Genomic DNA, 7,695 nt, shown 5'->3' on the forward strand with positions numbered 1-7,695 from the left:
TTATGGACCAAAAACAAGGGAATCAATCAATACCATACCGAAGACTGTTTTAGTTTGGTCAAATAAATGAAATATTTTAGTATCGGTTAATATCAGTGTACCGTTTCAGGATTACTACTAATTTTATATATTTATATATAAAATAAATATATAAATATTTATTTACTTATTTATAAGTTCATTAGTCAAAATCCATATAATTTATTAAAAATATTTACAATTATAAGTCTATATCTTAATTAATATGCTAAACTTTAGTTAAAAACTTAAAATGTTAGTTCATTTTAATAATAATAGATAGTTTATCTATTTAATAAATACTCAATAGATTTAATTAATATGCTAAACTTTAGTTAAAAACTTAAAATGTTAGTTCATTTTAATAATAATAGATAGTTTATCTATTTAATAAATACTCAATAGATAGTTTTTTTAGTTGATTTATTTAATAAATAATAATATAATAATAATAGTATTTTTGTGGTGCACACTTAACCAAATGCTGTTACTAGTTCACTGCTCAAGATACAGAGGTGTTAGGAAGAAAATTTCCCCCCAAATTTTTTTTTCTTTTCCCGCTCAAAATTCTCCAAAAAAATTTTCCCACTTACATTTCATTTCCCACACAAAAGTTTCATTTCTCACACAAAGTTTTACTCACAAAACTCTCATTTCTCTCTATCTCTCACACGGCCTCTCACATTCACACACACACAACCCCGCCGGCGCCGACGAGCAGAGCCCAGCCCAGCCCAGCGACGACGCCGACGAGGCGGAGCCCAACCATCGACTCCTCTCCTCCTTGATCTCTCTACCGTCAACCCATACCCATTGGCTCTCTCTCCCTCACCACAAGATCCTTTCTCCCTTTCTCCCTCTCTCCCCTTACCACCCCCATACCCATTCATTTTTCTTCACCATACCCATACCCATACCCATTCCGATTTTGCTTAGTAAGTTATTTATTTGATTTTTTGTTTTGATTATTGTGAAATTTTGGGTTTGGATTTGGATACTTAACATTAGGTTATTTATTTAATTTTCAATTTTGATTTTTGTAGAATTTGGGTTTGGATTTTGTGGTGTAATATGTAGATACTTTATTTAATTTCCACTTTTCTCTTACTTTGATTTTCCTGCATCTAGATCTGAAAAATCGAAGTGGGTATTTGACAATATCAAAGACCAACCCTTTTTTCGTGCTTTTGTTTGCTCTGGTTTTGTATTTTTTAGGTAAGGAAGTGATTTGGGTAGAGTTTTCTTCGTTTTGCAATGTCTCCTGCTAAAGGTACATTTCTCCTTCCAACTTATTCTTTTTATTTTAGTATTTGGGTTATTCCAATATTAATCTATGTACGTTTTTCTGAGGTTTCAATCTAGATAAGGTTTAAGTTTTTTGGTTTCTAATTTATACTATGGTGAGCAATCTGCGATTCTGTTATCCATTATGTGTATTAATAACGAAAAATGGCGTTGCTTTGCTAGCTACGCCACCCTAATCTATCTTGAAAATAATAATTTAACAATGATTTTTGTAGGCATAGAAGCATGCTGTTAAAACTTAACAAAACCTTGTCCAGAGCACCTGAGTTTTGCCAAACAATTGGCCATCTAACTCTACTTCATGTTTTCTTGTCAATCATAGTCCATTTTGTTTGTACAGTTGCATATTGTATTCTTTCAAGACTCTCTGCTTTGCGCAACAATGACTAATCTTTACAAGATGTTAAAATAAACCTGCTCAATTTGTGGTTGGATGTTAGGCACTCCACTTTATCTATTGTTTGTTCTATGTTTTTGTCACATTCCATGCACTCTAGTGAAGATGCAGGAAGCTAGATGTGGTGTGGAGTGCCAAGGTACCCTTCTGTGGTCGTAGTGGTATAACTTACATATGGTGGGTGCCTTCTCATGGCATCTTTGTTTTACTCTGGTCACCTCATACTTCTTTTGGGGTCCTTCTCACGTTCTCCTATCCTCTTCTTTATAATATTTTTAATTTAGCGTCTATTGCAACATTTTCAAAGTCCGATGTTATATCAATTTATTTTATACCAATTGTGCTATAGAAAATGGAACACTGCATGTTTGTTTGTGTTAGATAGTAAGGGACATGATTCTACCACCCAGCTTTAGGTGGTCTCCACAACTTTCTGGAGTTCATAATCATGAAGTAAGGATATATAGGAGAAATCTTATACATATAGCAAGACATTCAGTAAGTTAGCTTCAGTAGATTGTTTGCTACAGTAAATGATCTGCCCAGAATGTTTTGTTGGCAAAACTGAATGTATTATTGTTCTTTCTATAAGACTTTAGCATTTACATGCCACAATAAAAATGGACCATAATTGACAACCGAACCTTTGGCTGTGGATTGAGAGTATCATTTCCATTATGTAATATATGAAGAGAGAAGAATGGGAGAAAATACTAATTATTTGAAAATTTTGATCCTCAAATGAACAAGACACTTTTTCTGTTATTATTTTTATTATGGAGATTCAACTGGCTGGGCTCTCTAGAAACATGGCAGAAAGAGAGTTTGGTATATAAGATTGTGATTTGATGTTGAAATTATTTGAACTTTTGTTGATAATTTTGCTCCTACAGGAAAATGGACATATTCACCGTTACAAACTCCTTTGATGGGTTGGCCTGGGGTGCAAGGAATTCCAACTACTCCTATTGTAAAGAGTTATTAGACTTGATGTTCCTGTGGACAAATATCCAAGTGTAAGTTAATGTGTCCCTGTGGAGTTAAATTTTGACCTTTTCCTTTTCAGTACACAGTAGGTCCTAAAATAAAGCTTGGCAGTACAATTTTGTTGGCCAAATTCTGGGACCACGTGGGAACTCACTGATAAGGGTTGAAGCCATGACAGAATGTAGGGTGTACATAGAGGTCGTGGCTCTGTTAAGGATGCTATAAAGGTATCATGAAATGTTTTAAGAATTCCACATAACATTTCCCTTAAGAGAATTGAAGATGCTCATTTTTTTTTTCCACTTGATCACATATGCTTGCGATACTTTAATGTATTTTAAAAAAATTGAAAAAGAAAATCCTTGATCTTTCATTGTCTTCTTTTTCGTCTACCCATTTTGGGAACTTGGAAAAATGCTCTGTTTTTCTCTATCCAATACCAAAATGTTAGGGTTTTGTGGAGAATAGGGGTTCTTTACCTTTTCATTATGTTCTAATGAAATCTATCTCTTCCTTTGTATTTTCTTAGTTTGAGTCTTTGGTTGTGTTATTATAAAATTATGAGTTTTGTGTGTTCAAGTTGTTCATTTACAATATTCTATTTTTTGTGACTAGGTTAGACTAGCAAAGGTCTTCACAATGTACTTTTTGGGATTCCTTATGGCTTCCAAGTATGTCAATATTTTGCCTGCTAGTAAAAGGAAACTTTTGAATGGGGTAATACTCGTTGACTCCAAAATTTTGAGCCTAAAGCTTCTTCTTCTTCTTGTTGAATATGTCATGTTGATACTTCTTATTAACTTACTCTGCAACTTAGATTTACCTATCAACAAATTTGAGCACCATAAACTCATTGTTCCCACTATTTGTGTAATGCAGTTGGTCTTTCCACTTTTACTTCCATGTTCGATATTCTCTCAACTTGGTCAAGCTATCACCATTGAGAAAATGCTTGAATGGTAACAATTATACTTTTCAATCTATGATTTCAAAGCACCACAATGATTTTTTTTCTTTCTTTCTTTCTTTTTAATTACAATTTCATTCGTTTACAAATGGTTGTTTGGACTATGTGGTTTTGCCAAATGGTCTAATTTTGATTTGCTTTCTGGTTGATGGTTTCAGATGCTCGTTGATGATATTGGAGACGTGACAATTACTAATGATGGTGCTACAATGTTGAAGATGCTATAATTTTTTGATGGCTTTTTGTGTACAAAGAACCACATTTAAACAACTGCATTTTTTGAAAGTGTTGAAGGATTTGTTAAAATACTTTGGAATTTTGATAATAGTTATAGACAATGTTATGTATTTGATAATATATTTTTATGTTAATATAATGTTAGTTTGGAGACATTTGTGGTGTTATCTAGTTACATTTGTGGTATTGTCTTAATAGAGCTAAAATAATTGCAGGTTATTTGTAATAGATATGTGGGTTTAGAACCTAGGAGGGGAAAAAAAAAAAATCGCCTATAGTGGTGGGCAAAAATTGCCATTGAAGGATTAATATTTTAATATAATTAAAGACTTATAGCGGCATTTTTGGCCTGTCGCAATAGTACAGTTTTTTTTTTTTTTTTTTTTTTTTTTTTTTTTTTTTTTTTTTTTTTTTCATGTAATTCTATGTCTTTTTATGCCATAAGCTCATAAGTCTATTTTCTATATCCAATTAATATGAAATCTCAGTTGAAATATTACTTTTTCCTCTTTGTTCTTCTGATTTTTCCTGGATGTTAGTGGTATACTGCAGTCAATTCATTCTATCTTGTGTTGCTCCTTGGAGCTCAATTTCCTTACTGTCTCACCTGCATGACATTTTTGCATCTAACATATAATGTTCTCTCTGCATGTGCATTAACTTCAAGTACCATGCTTTGAAATGAGTTAGATGATTGAATTATATTTAGACTTTCTGTACTTTGTCACGAGTCATGACTTGAGCTTTATGTTAATTGTTTGGAATTAATCACATGAGGCCTGCTCTACTGTTCTGCTTCAAAGGTTCAGTTCTTCTAAAACTTTTCTCGGTTTAGCACTTGTTTTGTGATATGTTTATGTATCCTTAATAATTATTTTATAATGAATTTACATGCAAAAAATGCTTAATTTATATTCTTGAAAATAGTGGTGGTTAGTAGTAATTGATGAAAGAAATTCTACTTTTGGTAATTTGATATAAATTAATATATATATATATATATATAGACACACATTTCTTTTTGAAGATGTACACTATGCAGTGAAGTTCCATAAAGCATGCTTACAAAGAACTTCCACTTTTTTTTTTCTTTTCTATTAATTTATTTTATTTTAATCATTGCAGGAATTCTTAATAATAGTAGCTAAACTGGCTGAAGAAGGGAAGGTACAGTGGCATTATCTCTGGACAATTTAAAACAAATACCTGCCGCTGTTTTTAGTAAATTCATTAGTATTAAAATTGGGCTTAGGTAGATATGCGGAGTGTTGTTAGAACAAATCAGATCTCATGAAATGGCTCTAATTCATGTTTATACTGTTCCCCTTCTTCTGCCTTCTCCTCCTATCTTCACTTGCCTGAAACTTTTTTTTTTTTTTTTTTTTGGGATAAGTAATGAAAAATATGTTAAAAATGCAAAAAGAGTGTCACCTAAGTGACACTATTTTTTGGGGTTGAGAAGTCAGACATAATTGGCCTGTAACATTTTTTTTTGGGTTTGTAACTTTCTTGAAACACATGGGAATTCATCCAATGTCTGTATTTGACATGGCACTGTACACTTTACCAAAGTGCACATATTCTAGAAATGTATATGTTTATTAATCTTTGGTTATAGACCAATACATAGGCTATGTTAAAGTCACTAAATTTGTCCTCTTGAATACCCCCTTCCCCTAAACTGTTTATAGGTGGTATTGAGGAAAACTCGAGAAGGTTTGAATCCCTTAATCCCCTGCCCTGCTTTTTTCACTCTCCAGTAATTGCTTTTTTGAGTCCAACCCCCACTCTCTTCTTTAAAAGTCCTTTGCTTTGTTTTACTTTTCATGCAGGAGAAAAAGCTCTCTGAAGACATTGCGAAGGACTTGTCAAGTGATTTGTAGGTAACTTGATGCTTTTGAAACTTCACAAACATGGGATCAACTGTATGGAGCTTCCCCTCATTCAGCATCCACAGGGACCTGATCAAGATAGGCTTTCTTTTGTATTAAATAGTATGATCACATGCTTTTTGTATGGAGCTTCCCCTCATTCAGAGGAAGACTAGTATAGATCTTGTCATAATTCTAGTTGTTTAAGTTTAAAACGAGGTTTAATTTCAGGATTTCTTTGTATATTCTATATTTTAAAGTTTGAACTTATATGAATTTTTATCTTTCAAATGATCAATTTTTAGTAATTATTATACTATCAAAACATGATAGTTAAAAAAAATTACATAAAATAATTAAAAATATATAAATAATAAAATATTTCAAAAATTATATAAATATTATCACCAATGACATAAAAATTTGGTCATAAATAATTTTATAGCGACGACAAAGTCTCTCGCAATTTATAGAATAGCGATGCCACTTAACACCTTGCAAAAACATTTTAAGCGACAGCTTAATGTCGTCACTATTATTCTTAATTGATTGCAAGGGGTTAAAAGCCCTCACAAATAAATTTTAGCGACGACATTAATTATCTCTAAAAAGTATGTCGTTAATTTGAAATTCGCAAATAACTAATTGCGAGGGTATAAAGGTCTTCACAAATAGTTATTAACGACGACTACTTGCCCTCGCTAAAAATAAGTCGTCGACTTTTCTCGTTGTTGGTAATATATTTACGAAGGCGAATTTGTTCAGTAACGACAGTAAATTGCCCTCGTAAATTATCTATTTGCGAAGGCATGGTCGCAAAATCTTTTTTAGCAACAAAAACAAATACGACGGCCTTCGAGGGTCACATGCCCTTGCTAATAGTCTTTTGCGACGATATTTGAATTTTTGCAAGGGCATTTTATCCTTGCTAGTAGACTCTTTTCTTGTAGTGCCACTTCAACAAGCTGGTTCGTAACAGCTACACATTCACAATTCAAATCCACACACAAAATTATGCTATCCTTAGGTCTTCCATAGAAAATGACCAAGTAGGTTTGGACACAAACAGATAATGACAGGTACGACATGTGTCATAATCCATTTTACCCTCTAGAGTAGACTTTAGTTTCTCTGAAAAGTTTTCACAACCCTTGTTCATATTAGGCATTAGTTGTGAATGAGTAAACACCATTGCTTTGCCCTGCTTTTGCAATTAATGGCTTGTTTGGAAGTTTAGAGAGGGAGGAGAGTAGAGGGGAGTAGAGGGAAGAGGAGTAGTGGGGAGGAGAGTAGAGGAGAATGATTCACCTCCACCTTATTTGGATGTTTTTAAAATTAGTAAGGGGGAAGGGAGTAATTAGCCCTTCCCCTTGTGTAATTATGTTAATATAATAAGGGTAAATTAGGTAATTTACTTGGTCAATAGTTTATATACTCTACTCCTCCTCCAAATCTCTCCAATTTAGGGGAATTAAAATTGGGGGGCTAGAGGGAGTTCAAAACCCTCCAAACTCCTCCAACCTCCCCCTCTTCATTCTTTAAAAAACTTCCAAATAAGATAATTGCATTACTCTCCCTTCCTCTACTCTACTCCCCCTCATTTTTTAAACATCCAAACATGCCATAAAGCTGTCCTGCAACCATCAAAATCATGTAGTACATGAAAAAAGCATCCAATTAAAAACTTGGAGGGTGGAAAGCACGAAGCGTCACTCTCTATTGAAATTGCATAATGGTACTGTGTTTCTGTGGTTGTATTCACCATTCACAAAGGTTATGGACCAGGCGAAGAGCACATGGAAGAGTTGAACCATAGAACTCTTGGGGTTTTTGGTCGAAGTTATCGATTTCATTCTAATATCCGTTCAGATTTGTTTATTGGATCAAAATATTGTAGTACAAGCTTATTCTAG

The 7,695-nt window shown here is 33.2% G+C and overlaps 2 long non-coding RNA genes across 5 annotated transcripts; both read left to right on the forward strand.

Annotated features, from left to right (window-relative positions):
- The first annotated feature begins 610 nt into the window (after window positions 1-610).
- LOC111991675 (uncharacterized) lies at window positions 611-4,065 on the forward strand. Of its 4 annotated transcripts, XR_002880756.2 has the most exons (7): window positions 612-953; window positions 1,234-1,288; window positions 2,614-2,736; window positions 2,819-2,934; window positions 3,323-3,424; window positions 3,587-3,666; window positions 3,833-4,065. It is a non-coding gene; the product is annotated as an uncharacterized LOC111991675 (long non-coding RNA). The 4 variants fall into 4 exon arrangements; XR_010631083.1 differs by having other exon boundaries at window positions 611-953; window positions 1,147-1,288; window positions 2,614-2,934; XR_010631082.1 differs by having other exon boundaries at window positions 611-953; window positions 2,614-2,934; window positions 3,328-3,424.
- A 285-nt stretch (window positions 4,066-4,350) lies between these two features.
- On the forward strand, window positions 4,351-6,080 carry LOC136069884 (uncharacterized). Its single transcript, XR_010631084.1, has 2 exons — window positions 4,351-5,078; window positions 5,744-6,080. It is a non-coding gene; the product is annotated as an uncharacterized LOC136069884 (long non-coding RNA).
- The last annotated feature ends 1,615 nt before the right edge of the window (window positions 6,081-7,695 follow it).

The sequence above is a fragment of the Quercus suber genome, unplaced genomic scaffold, assembly GCF_002906115.3.
Source record: "Quercus suber isolate HL8 unplaced genomic scaffold, Cork oak 2.0 scaffold_195, whole genome shotgun sequence".
NCBI classification, from domain to species: domain Eukaryota; kingdom Viridiplantae; phylum Streptophyta; class Magnoliopsida; order Fagales; family Fagaceae; genus Quercus; species Quercus suber.